The following is a 13642-nucleotide window of genomic DNA, read 5'->3' as shown; positions in this document are numbered from 1 at the left end:
AAAAAAAAAAAAAACCAAAACAACCAAACAAAAAAACCAAACAAATAAAAAACAAATGGCAATGTCATAAAGATCCTAAGGACAATAATTACCATAGCTTGGATCTTAAATGTCCCTCAAGGGCCAGGGATAAACCTCAGCACTACCAGCGCCTACTGGCAAGTGCAAGTCCTGAGTTTGATCCTTGGTACCCTCCCAAAAACTAACCCAACAAAAACCCCTTATTATTAAATGTCCCCCAAAGGACCATGCCTTAAATGCTTCGTATCCAGCCTGTGGTGCTACAGGAAGGTCATGGAACCTTTAACAGCTGGTGCCTTGGGAGAGGTCTCTAGGTCACTGAACCCGTGAGTAAGGCAATGGGACCCTGGCCCCTTCCTCTCTCTCACTTCTTTCCTGGCCACCGTGAGCTGAGAAGCCTCCCCCACCACACAGTCCTGCCATAATGTGTGCTTCTGCTTAATCAGGAAACATACCAACTTACACTAAGGCTGCTGGGATTGACTCTATCAGTGAAACTGGGAGGATGGAAAAGAAATCTGTGGGAGTTTTGTTCTTGCAGCTTAAACTACAAAAGTTGCAACCACAGTGCATGAGTGTTCTTAAGCCGGAAAAGGAATGAAATTCCAGTCTGGTATTCTCTGTTGGTTTTAGGCATGCCCAGGAGGCCTTGGAACACATTGCCCATAGATAAGGAGGGGACTTCTCTGCTGTCACTGCCTCTTCTATTGTTTTCACTGTGCGACATTTTCTTTCTTCCACAGCATTCTTCACCCTCTAATGTTTATGAATCTGTCAACCTCTCTGTCCAGATTCCTGCTTACTGTCCGGGGATATAGACATCTACAGTCTAGGCATCTCTGTCTTTCCCACTGAACAATGATCAGCATGCTTGGCATTCAGTAAATATAAACATTTGTTGAATGAACAACAGTAACAAAAAGGTTTGGCAGTTCCTCCAACAAATAGGTTTTCTTCAAATAAATATTTTGATTAACACAAATAAATTTTGTGTTAAAAAAGGTGTTAGTGCTCTTAAAAGCAAACAAACTATATGAAGGAGGAAACGGAACAAGAAGGAAAAGGGAAAAACACCCTTCGGTTGGCATTTGATTTGCCATCCCAACATTATGAGCCTATTACTTCATGGAAATCTAGAGGCCACAACTGTGACGTGCAAAGCACGAACTGCTAAACTCAAATATCTTCACTGCCCTCCCTGTGAGCTGGTGCATTTCTATAGTTTCCGAAGAGGACACCAGAGAGCTCCACCTCCCTCAATTTAGCATCACAGAATAAATCAGGCATCACAGAAGCTAATGGCAGGTCTTTAAAATAGAAGCCTATTTTCATACTGGCTCCCACAACATATTTAGGACGTGCCTCTGCCTTCAATGGTCCATGCGCCTCTCTCATGTTTATCAGGAGTTTTGATAATAAATGAACACAGCAGATCGTTGTGCTGGCAGTAGCTCGAGCCCTTTCGCGAGCTCCCTCGGTGTGCTGGAACTGGTGCTACTGTTCAGCACTCTGCACGTAAGTCTGTAAACTTCAAAGCCCTTACTCAGCAAGGAAGAGCATAAACTATTTTTGCTCCCAGTGTAGCAGCGGAAAGAAAGTTTTACCATTGCGCAGGCTTTCCACTCATACTGAAACATCTAAATGGATTCAGCAAATGGGACCAGAGTTGGCCCAGACAGTCAGAAGATGAGTATGCAGGCAAGGAGGAAGCACAAAGCTCCAGACAACTTGACAGGACATGAAATACAATTGACAGATGTAGTGTGCTCAAGGCAGGATACTTTCAACAAAGAGAGGAGGAACAAAGAGTCAGGTCTTGGCAGTCAAGCGTTAAACTCTGTCTTCACCGGATGGATGTATAATGCGGAAAACAAAAATCTGACAAAGGCAGAAGGAAACCTGCCCAACTTCAGTCTTGCCTTCTCCTGCAGTTTGTTGTAATGCCCCAGAAGAGGCAGGCCCCAGTGCTAGGTTAAGGCAAATGAGAGCCAGCTCTGTACAAAGGCCGTGAGTGTGAGAATAAGTCCAGATACTGTGGTACCAGGAAAGTTAAAAGCAAGAAGCCTTCATTATCACGATCAAAGCTGGTGCTACATCTCAGTGGACAAAAGCTAAGGTATGCTAAGCAAAAGCCACCAATTACTCGGCTAAAACAAAGCAAGCGCATTTGTGAAGAACATAGTTGGTGATGAAATGTTTACTGAGCATAAAATTGTGTTACATCTCTAGAAAGTCCTCCTGAATCTTCTATTTAGTTTTTTCATTTACTTAATTTGGTACACAGTCTCGCTACACAATTTGGACTCGCAGCTCGGACTTGTAGTGGTCCTTCTGTCTCAGCCTTCCCAGAACTGGGATTACATGTGCGTGCCACCACACCCGGTTTTGGGGCCAGCATGGTGTGCCTGGGGTACTGGGGGTGGCATGGCATGCGGAACCATGGGTCAAACCCAGGTCCTTGTGCTTGCTAGGGAGGCACTTTGACTGTTGAGCTATCTCCCAGTCCTGAATCTTCCATTTAAAAAGAGCACACATTCTTGTTGAATATTTTTCAGCTTTCTCAACATTCTGAGTTTGTGCTTTCACATACTAACTTGCTATAAAAGTAAAGCAGAGGTCAAAGTGGTGGTCTGTGGGCTCACTCCATAGACGGGCTTGCACATGCTTAAAAAAAATGAATCCAGGTCTTGTCCGGCCTGCAGGGATGCTCCCTGCTGCTTCACAAGCCCCGGTCTTCCTCACTGCATAGCTAACACAGATCCTGACATCTGCGTCCCAAAAGTTTTTGCTACCTGGAGTAATGAGAGTTGCTTCAGGGCTCCCCTTTAGACTTGAAAGTTTTAAAAGAAGCACCCAAGCTACACTTTTGAGCATAGTTTGAGAGTTTGGGAACCTGTGTTTTTAATGCTTTTTTCCCCCCTCTCTAGCAACATCTCATGTGATGAATAGAAAATGCTGCACACTGTCAGTAGCAGGGAACCTGAAGAAGAACAGGGCTTACAAACCAGACCCGCACGATGCTATGCCTATTTCCTGGCTTTTGTTTTCATTATATAAAATTCAAACATTATTGTAGGTTAAAAGAAGACAGACTGGCTGTTTGGACCAAATTGTGAATGCAGTTTTTGCTCCACTACCAGTTTTTCCCTTACCCTTAATGGAGGTGGGTAACCAAATCCAGTCTGTTGTGAACCTCAGAACCCTGGAGCCTAGCCTCGGTAGATGGCAGTGTAACAGAGTGACACAGAGACCAGTGGGCTAAACAAACATCCAAAGAGACACCCCAGAGCTCTGCCTTCTCCCTCCAGAATCCGCAGCTCTCAGAACTTACTGGGAACTTACTTCTCTGAGCCCCAGAACAGCATAAGCTGATTTTTCAATATCACCTGGTGAGGCCAGGCCTGTCACTGTAGCTTTCTGGAAGGATGAGACAGCAGGTTAGCACCTGTGCCCTGGTTACTAACTTAGTGACACCCTCTCTTAAAATGAGTAATAAAAATAGGACTGGGTATGCAACTCATTGCGAGGGCGCTTGGTTCAATTCTGAGTTTGAAAAGAAATTACCAAAATAAATTGGTGTTCTTATGTTAGTCATATAGCATTTCTGAGCAAAAATGAAATTATGCATATTGATGTTATTTGTGTTTTGCTTTCAAAAGAGCTAGCTGCTGTTGTTAGGGCTCAGAAAACTACCCCAAAGATGGATCCCCTGACGTGCAGGGTTACTTTAGAAGCTCTCCCAGAACCAAGGTCCCTATGACCTTGTTTCCTACTCACAAGCACAGGCAAGGGCTCAGGGGTTCTCTCTAGAATTTTCCTTCTCTGCTTTAGGACCCAACAAAGAGAACATGAAAGTCTTCCAACTCACTTCATGACTTAGCAAAGAGAAGGCAGCCGGGCAACGTCACCATACCTGCCTGTTTCTAGGGCTCCCTCAAATTCCAGAGGGCTGCTGCCAAGTTCATTTATGTCTTTCCAGCCCATTCATTCTGCTAATAATCACTGACTCGTCCTCTACAGCTGCCTTCAGAACCCAACCACTTCCTTGTCTCCTAGAAGGATATTTAAGCTCAAGCATCTGCACTTGCTTTGAGTCCCATATTTTGTCTCATGTTTATCCACATGAATAAATGTTTTGGTTTTATCTTTTACATTAGTGAAAAAGGATTTTTTTCCCTATTGGCTTAGCATCAAAACTACCTGCCAAACATTTTTAAGCTAAAGATTAAAGAACCATTGCCCACCATTGTCCCTCTTTTCAGTAGAACCACAGGGCAATGCTAGAGTCCTAAGCATAGCAACTGGGTTCCCAGCCCGGCAGCTGTCTCCTGTTCAGCTGTGCAAGGAGGGCAGGAAGGTGTTGTTTGTTTGTAATTAATGACACACAAACATCTGAGATGCTTCTACCAAGATCTAACCTGTTAGACTCTTCTAACCCTTTTTGGTTTGGAAAAACTAACCTAAAAATACTGCTTTTTGTCTATCCGAAATGTGCACTAAAAAATCTTGCATTTTTTTACATTCTTTATTTGGTTATTAAGTAGCTCTTAGGACAACCTTCAAAAATTCCACCTGTATGAGCCTGTTTGATGTAAGTATTTTTAATGAGTGAGTGAATTACATAATCTCTCTCTATCTTTTTTTTTTTTTTTTTTTTTTTTGAGACAGGGATGCTTTAGTTCACCTTGAATTTATCATTCTGCTGCATCGGCCTCGACATAATGGAATTACAGACATCTGCCAGGATAGAGTAATCTTTTAACAATATCAGCTCAAGTTCCTTACTATCTACTATTCCAAATTTGAAATGTGGTGGGCTGTAATTTTGGGTCTCAGCCCCAGAACAGCATAAGCTGCTTATCAGCCCATCGGTATTTGCTAAAGGTTTTAAATGTTGCTAACTTTGAATTATAGAACTCAAGATAGAGAACTTGAGTCACATACGCTGACTCCTGGAAAACATGGTGCCCAAACTGTACACTTCAAAGGCAAAAAAGGTAAAGAAGACTGTCCTTAAAATGTAAAGTGATGAATTTTGGTGTGTGGTTTAATTGTCATACTTGTGTGGAGTTCAGAATACTTAGAACTTTTAATTTTTGCACTGCAAATCCCTTCATCTCCACACGTGCTTACTCCAGAGAGGAGCACCTCTCATACTGAAAATTTCATCAAGGGGCTGAGGTGTGGTTCAGTGCAGAGCCCTTGCCAAGCAGGTGTGAGGCCCTGGGTTCAATCCCCAGTACCACCCTCATTCTATCAGTAAGCAATATGTAAAATGGATAATTAATTATAAATCACCAACTAGGGAGGTATCCATCAGGAGTGGGTACTATTTTCTGTACAAAAACTATCAGAATGATAGAATGAGTCTCCAAAGGACTCCGTTTTCTAGGTTACCCTGATGTTGTAGAGAGCAATAGATATTTGAAGTATTATCCCCAAAGAGTAGTAAATAACCATTTTTTTTCCTCTGAGACTTTATCAGGTATTCCAGGTAAGGGTATAAAGCCAAAGACAGGTATGTAGTTCTGGAATCTCTCTGCTTCAGCACCAAATACAGAAATCAACTGAGGCTTGGACACACTGACATAAATTCATTAACCTAAGGGTTTTTGAGGAAAAACTTCCAGACATTTTACTGATGATTCTTAAGAGTTTGGATCTGGGTTTTCTTCTTTCTTTTTTTAAAAAATATATTTGGTTGTTAGAGGGTCTCACTATGCAGCTTGGGCTTGTGGGGATCCTTCTCTTTTCAGCTTCCCCAGTGCTGGGATTACAGTTGTGTGCCACTACATTCAGACTCTGGCCAGCTCAGCCCGCCGGGGTGGGGGCAGGGCTGGCGCAGCATGAGGTGCCGGGGATAACCCTGGCCCCTGCGCTTGCCTAAGCTTTAGTCCACTGAGCTATCTCACCAGCCCCTGGATGTGGGTTTTCAAGAGTGGAAATAAGCAGAAGCAGCCAGGGGTCCAGTGGAAGATGTCAGAAGCTCACAATCCCATGTGCAGAACATAACTCCCCCAGAAAGGAGATGCATGCCTTCTGCCTGTCGTCCAGTCAATAAGCAGTGTCTCCCTCTTCCTTCCCATAGGTTCTGCACACTAACCATGCGGCAGGCAGATCTGAGCTTGCAGCCCCCAGTTTCTTTGATGATGGGATGTTCAGTAAAGCTTCTGCTCTATGCAAAACGCAGGTGCCGGGGAACTGGCATCTGTGTGCGAGGCCATGAGCCCTTCTTGCTCTCAAAAATGCTACCATAGAGCTCAAGAGCTCACTGGCAAGACAGGGATTCTGCTTTAAAGTACTTCAGGCTTATTTGAGTTTACAGTGGCATTAGGCAGCCTCTGTTTTGTATTTCTCAACTAAAAATATTTTGTGATGCTTTTCAGCCTTATATTTCTTTTCCGTTTCCTTTCCTCAATTTTCTTGAAAAGCTTTAAAATGTGAGGTGAGTCATGAGTCCTGTTCTTTTTCTCCACCTTGACCCTGGGGGACTATGCCTTTTTCTGTGATCACATGACAGTCCACGCGTTACCACCTATGTGGGCAGGACTCTTCCTGACACTCACATCCACTTTTAGCACTAGCTTCTGGACATTTCCATTTTCTTTGATGACTCAAGGACATCACTGTGTTCCAAGCAGAGCTGCTTTCTGTGTGTTGACACAACCTGTCATTAAAACCTGAAGAGTCATGTAGAAATTAGATAGTTTCTCTTGTAAAAGAAAAATCTCCAACATACCCCCTTTTTAATAGCTTCACTTCATTGCTTTAGAAGAATGGGAGCTGCGTTAGCTTTCTATCGCTGTAACAAACACCTGAGATAAACCAACTTAAAAAGAGGAAAGGTTTGTTTTGCCTTCTGGTCTTCCGAGTTTCAGTCTATGGTCATTTGCTGCTTGAGCCTGTGGTGGGGCAGTATATATCATGGTGGGAGCCATGGTGAAGGAAACTGTTCACCTCACTGCAGGTGTGAGGGGAGAGAGAGGCAGAGAGGCCTAAGTCTCAATGTCCTTGCCCCAGTGACCTAACTTCCTCTCACTAGGCCCCACCCTCTGTGGCTCTGTCATCTCCCAGTAGTGTCACAGCCTGGAACCAAGTCTACAACATATGTATATTTTGGTTGAAACTTAAAATCCAAGCTGTAGCAATAGCTGACATTTTGCGTGATTCTTATTTGCTCATAATCTAGAACATCTAGAAGTTAAATCCTGAGTCTTTTACATTTTATGGAGGCATACTGGGGAGGGCGCACAGGGTCTGAATAGCTTTTCCACATGATTCCCGTATGTCCCTAAACATTGTACATACCATGTGAGGTGTCTTCCATGCATCATCTCAGCTAATCCTAACTGCTACCTTCAGAGACAGGCACTCCTAATCCCACTGACAGAACAACTCTACCTTGGAGTTGTTGAGTATCTCAGTTAAAATGAAACAGGCACTACTAAATGACAGCTGAGACCTAACGTTTATCTAACCTCAAAATCTATCCTCACTTGAGGTTCCTATCCTAACTTTCTTTTACTTTCCTAGTGGTGCTGCCCATACTTCAGACTGCATAAATTGTAAGGGTATTTTTTAACTATAAATTTCTAGGACATACTCACAGAACTCCTAATTCTTCCAGAGTAGATTCAAACCAGGAATGTGCATTTAAATGAGCACCTGGAAGATTCTAAAGCAGGCATCTAGGAATATGCTTTGAGAAACAACTGGTTACTGCATCAGCTGTACTCATTGTAACATTTCCCCTTGAAATGCAAATAGAACCCTGCCTAGAGTCTTGTTAACTGACTCCCAGTCAGTTTTAAAGTAAAGTCCAAGTCCCTAACCCTGGCCTATATGGCCCTCATGGGCTGGCCTGTCTTTTCTACCCCATGCTGTCTTTTCTTGCTTATGCTCTGTTCTCCAGCCATATGGAGCCAAATTTTTGCTCGACGGAGACAAAATCTTGCCTGTTCATATCTTCTTGCCGCTAATGTGCTGTGGCGCTTACTTGGATCCTGGGATTGTTTCGCTCCAGCCTTTTGTTCTGTCATTCCCCTAGGGTTAGCAGCAACTTTCTGTGAATCCCTAACTGTAGGGACAGCTACCATTTAGCATTTCTACAGAGTGTGGCATATGTTTTGTAGTTCTTCCAGCTATTACATATTCTTAATGCTAGGAACTGACAATTTTTCATTATGCCTTCAGCTTTAACACAGTTCCTACACAATTCAGACCTTTACTAAATATTGATTCACTGAAAGAAAAAAGAATCCCTCAATTAAACTTTAGAGATAATCCTAAAAGCTTAAATATTCTGTGACTGTGTTAGGGTAGGACTCATGTGTTAATGATTATCAACTATCTTAATCTTTCAGTATTTCAAAATTAATATAATTTTTAGGGGAAGAATGGATTTTAGATGACATGATAATGACTTTACTTTATAGATGGGAAAGTATAAGGCAAAAAGAACAAGGTGACTTTCCTGAGTTTATTGAGGGGGTCAGTGGAGACCTGAAATTTTGCTTTCCCTGATCCAGGTTTCCTTTCTATCCTTACTACCTTCTCATTGTTCCTGTAGTTTACTGTACAATTTATTTGCACTTCTACTGGTCATACTAGTTCAGCACTGTATGTCTTCATGCTTACTGTCACCAGCAGGAAAGGCCTCAAAGTGCAAATATTAGTAGAACAGTGGTTGCTAACCCCAGCAAGCTTGCACTCTAGCAAACAAGACAATCTGGTATGCACTGGTTAAGATCTGGGGTCTGGAGTGTTTGTGTTACTAGCTAAACATTCCCTGACATAGTAACTAACTTATGCCCTATGGCATATTTGGGATTACAGATGGAATAAAAAAATTGAAAATAACATACACAAAGGACAAATGTCACTCATCCTTATTTATCAAACTTGTAATAGTGACCAAGAGGATTATAAATAGAAACATAATAAAGCACACACATAAGAAAGCTTGCCCTTACCTTGGAATTAACCTAACTAAAGAAGTCAAAGATCTTTTCAACAAAAATTACAGTAGTCTGAAAAAAGAGATCATATAGGATTTCAGAAAATGGAAAGATAGTCCCTGCTCCTGGATAGGAAGAACCAACATTGTGAAGATGGTCATATTCCCAAAATTATTGTACAGATTTAATGCAATCTCTATTAAACTACCACCAACATACTTCACAGGCCTAGAGGAGTCATTCTTAAAATTTATTTGGAACCAGAAAAGACCTAGAATAGCAAAGGCAATCCTGGCCAACAAAGACAAGGCATGACGTATTGCAATTCCAGACCAGAAATTATACTACAAAGCTACTGTGATACAATTAGCATGGTATTGGCAACAAAATAGATCTGAGGATCAATCGAATGGGTTAGAAAATGCAGAAGCCCCTACAAACACACTAAGCTACCTTATCTTTGACAAAGGGGACGAACATACTCAATGGAAGAAAGATAGCCTCTTTAACAAATGGCGCTACAAAAACTGACTCTCTACATGCTGAAAACTAAAACTTGATCCAGGCCTATCACCATGCACTAAGCTAAAGTCAAAATGGATTAAAGATCTAAACATTAAAGCAGAAACACTAAATCTCCTGGAAGAGAAAGTAGGAGGAACTCTTGAAGACATGGTGTAGGCAGAGTTCATGAACAAAAATCAATTCGCACTGGTAATACTTGAGTCCTCACTGACTTTGAAAGGCTAGGGCCAAAATGTTGACTGTCCTTGTAGCCCTTCTTTTTCTCCAATTTTTGGTCTGCAAACTTAAGTTGTCAACCCTCCAGAAGAGAAGCTTAATGGTATTATTACCCTATAAGATAGGCAGTTGAGCTTCACCTCACTATCTGTCTGAATAGCAAACATCTCAGACATAACATGGAACAGGTATTTCACATCAAGTATTGATATGCTAAACTTTAAATCCCTACAGAATGTGAAGAGAAAAAAGAAAAAAAACTTGAAAAATAGAAAAATATTTTAAAAATAGAAACAATTACATATTTTTATACAGAAATTTAAAAATCTAACCATATACAGCATTGTAGCTACAACTAGGACCTCCTCTTGTTGAGAAGTTTTTGCATATCAAAAGAAATTACTAGCAAAGTGAAAAGACAACCCACAAATTGGAAAAAAATTTTAACTAATAAGCACTCAGACATAGGTCTGATCTCTAGAATTTATGAAGAACTAAAACACATTACGGCCCCAAAATTTAAAGACCCAATCCAGAAATGGGCATCCAAGATGAACACACACTTCTCAGAGGACTAGATTAAAAAAGCGATAAATATATGAAAAAATGCTCCGCATCACTAGCCATTTGTGAAATGCAAATTAAAACAACATTGAGATACCATCTCACCCCAGAAAGAATGGCTATCATAAAGAAATCACCCAACAACAAATGTTGGAGAGGGTTCCTTCCAAAAAGGACCCCTTCTCCACTGCTGGTGGGAATGTAGAGGGGTGCAACCATTATAGTAATCTGTGTGGAGACTCCTTAAAAAACTAGGACTGGAAATCCCATTCAAACCAGCTATCCCCCTACCTGGAATTTTCCCAGAGGAGCTGAAAATGTCATATCATAGTGATATATGTGCACCTATGTTTATAGCAGCACCATTTGTGATAGCCAAATCTTGGAAACAACCAACATGCCTATCACGTGAGGAATGGATGAAAAAGATGTGGTATATTTATACAATGGAGTATTACTCAGGTATAAAGAATAATCAGTTCAAAACCTTTATATAGAAGTGGATGCCACTTGAACACATACTCATAAGCGAAATAAACCAGACCCACATGTGTAAATATCATATAGTCTCCTTAGTGTAAGAACTCAAAAGAAGAAATACAAATAGAAAGGTATAACACAATTAAAAGGAAAGTGAGAACTTAAGGATTAAACAATGAAGAGAGGGCAAGGAGAAAAGCTAGGAAACATGAAAGGGCAAAGCCATATATTTATGTGCACAAGATGGTCAAGGCAATGATCCTGAGAACCTTCAGCAGGTTTTGAAACTAGCAGTTAATTGATAGGGATTTTCACCCTGACTAACTACATATGCTGATACCCATGGAACTAAGCAACTGCACTGAAGCTCACAATATGTATTACTAAGGTCATGCAATATGTATTACTAGGGTCATGCTTGGAATGCGTGTCATTCTGGTCTTCTGAATATGTACTGCTTGTCATGTCATATCAATTACTGCCATACCGTCTTTCAAGGAAATGTTTGTTTAAAAAAGGGGGGTAATAAAAACAAGAGACAAAAAAAGTTATAGGACTGTCCTGATACAATGCTGTGTATGGTTAGATTTTTAAATTTCTATATAAAAATATGTAATTGTTTATTTCTATTTTTAAAATATTTTTGTATTTTTCAAGGTTTTTTTTTCTTCACATTCTGTAGGGATTTAAAGTTTAACATATCAATACTTGATGCAAAATACCTGTTCCATGTTATGTCTGAGATGTTTGCTATTCAGACAGATAGTGAGGTGAAGCTCAACTGCCTGTCTTATAGGGTAATAATACCATTAAGCTTCTCTTCTGGAGGGTTAACAACTTAAGTTTGCAGACCAAAAATTGGAGAAAAAGAAGGGCTACAAGGACAGCCAACATTTTGGCCCTAGCCTTTCAAAATCAGTGAGGACTCAGGACATAGGAGAACCTGTACTGTAACATCCTGTATATCAGTTGTGTCCCAAATTTTGTGATCAAGGAGATTATGGGTCTACAGAGAAAAGTGATTGACGATGTAGAATGTGCCCAAGGAGAGTCACATGGAGAAAAAAAATTCTCTCAGGCTTTCTCAGAGAGAAACTTGGTCAAGCAATAGCTGTGACGCATCCACATGGCTGACACTGACAAAAGATTTACAAACTGCTGTACAGGGTTTCAGGGTAAGTCCTGAGGGGACTTGACTGACCTTGGCAGATACAAAAGTTACAGTTTTTGATATATAGGTCTTGCTTTATCTTGGTCTTAACCATCCAACAGAAAAGTATAAAATTGAGGTATAAAAAGTAAAGTCATATTAATATGCAGAGGTGTAAAAGGCTCAAGTCAACAACTTCTGACACTGTCAGTCTTTCAGATAACCCACTACTATTGTAGACTACTGGACTAAATTGGATTACTCTGCTGAATTCATGCACCTACAATATATGAATGGCAAGGAATACACATCTCTCACAAAAGTAAACAAAAAGGGGATATAAATGGACCATTTTGTAGTGGAAAAAAAGATATGTATCTGCATATACAAAACAGCATAAATATATGGCTACTTTCTCTTAGTTCAATGAGCAGGTTTTGAACTGATAGTATTTTGGCAAGATATCATGTCTGTGTCTTGTACTAGGAACAACTACCACAAAGACAATAATATGCAATGTATTAATTATTTTAACTGTACTATTAACTTGTTTTAAAACTATCTCATTGCTACTTCTTTCTCAATAAAATTATTAAAATATAAACAAACAAATGAAAAAGAAAGTTTGCCTTAACTCACCTGTCATGGAAAGGCCAAAAGAAAAGATGATCTCTAAAGAAGACATTTTAATGGTCCATGACTTCTGAGAAAGAATAAATATTACAGTTGTTGAGAATATAATTACTGATACCTAATCCTGAAAAGAGTTACACAGCAAAGTAATCAAGCTGCCATATCACATTTCCAGATTAGATTGACTCACAGTCAAACTGAGTGTGCTTTAAGTTTCAATAATGGTAAATCAGAGTCCAAACTTATTGCATTAATTATTTAAGAAAATTTTAAAAGATATATGACACTAGATATGACACTTTGGGAACTTTAGAATACCCTTGGTCCAAAATTGCTAGTGTGTTAGAACTACAAAGGAAAATCTCATAAATGATCCATTTATTTATTTATCAATAGTGAAGGAAAAACCAACTCACAAACAGATGTACATAAAGCAACTCTATATTATGGACCCAGTTAAACCAAGGAGATTTTTGTTTTAATTTTATTTTTACTAGTCCATGTTTGCGGTGCATAATGATTAAATTTGTTGTGGGGACTTGGCGCATGTACATAACACATCTCAGTTCTTTCATCCTTCGCTCTCTCTTCCTTGTTCTCCTATGTCCCTTTCCTGTTGTCTTTTATTTTGCTCAATAATTTATTTATACTTTGTTTTTCTCATATGAGAGCTTTTTTTTTTGTTTGTTTTTTTTTTGTTTTTATCAAAATTTATTTGTTATCCGTTTCTCATTTTCTGGCATAGAAAATAGCAAAACAATTTATTTTTATTCACATATGATAAACAGTTTCAAGAACGATTTTTTCCATGTCAGTTAAAACCATTTTCCTGATATTTAAAGTGAATCTTTGTACCAATTAACTATGTTTATTATAGAGATGAGATTGAATGATACTATGAAGTCACATGTGTCCTAAAAAAAGTTCATATAGTTGAATTACATACTGAAAATTATACTTAAATAGAATTTTTCTTCAGACAGGGTCTCACTATATAGTTCTGACTACCTCTGAACTCACTATGAGGCCCAAGCTGGCCTCAAACTGGAAGCAATCCTGCCTCAGCCTCCCAAGTGCTGGGATTACAGGCATGCAC

At 39.9% G+C, this 13642-nt stretch overlaps 1 protein-coding gene across 2 annotated transcripts in view; it reads right to left on the bottom strand.

The window, feature by feature from the left end:
- The window catches only part of Pld5 (phospholipase D family member 5), a 427280-nt gene that overhangs the window by 191282 nt on the left and 222356 nt on the right, over positions 1–13642 (bottom strand). The gene's annotated exons all lie outside the window — the stretch shown is intronic.

Source organism: Octodon degus, unplaced genomic scaffold (genome assembly GCF_000260255.1).
Source record: "Octodon degus isolate 3935 unplaced genomic scaffold, OctDeg1.0 scaffold00017, whole genome shotgun sequence".
In the NCBI taxonomy this organism is placed as follows: Eukaryota; Metazoa; Chordata; class Mammalia; order Rodentia; family Octodontidae; genus Octodon; species Octodon degus.
Note: the sequence above shows the minus strand (reverse complement) of the source record. Positions and strands in the feature narration are given on the sequence as shown.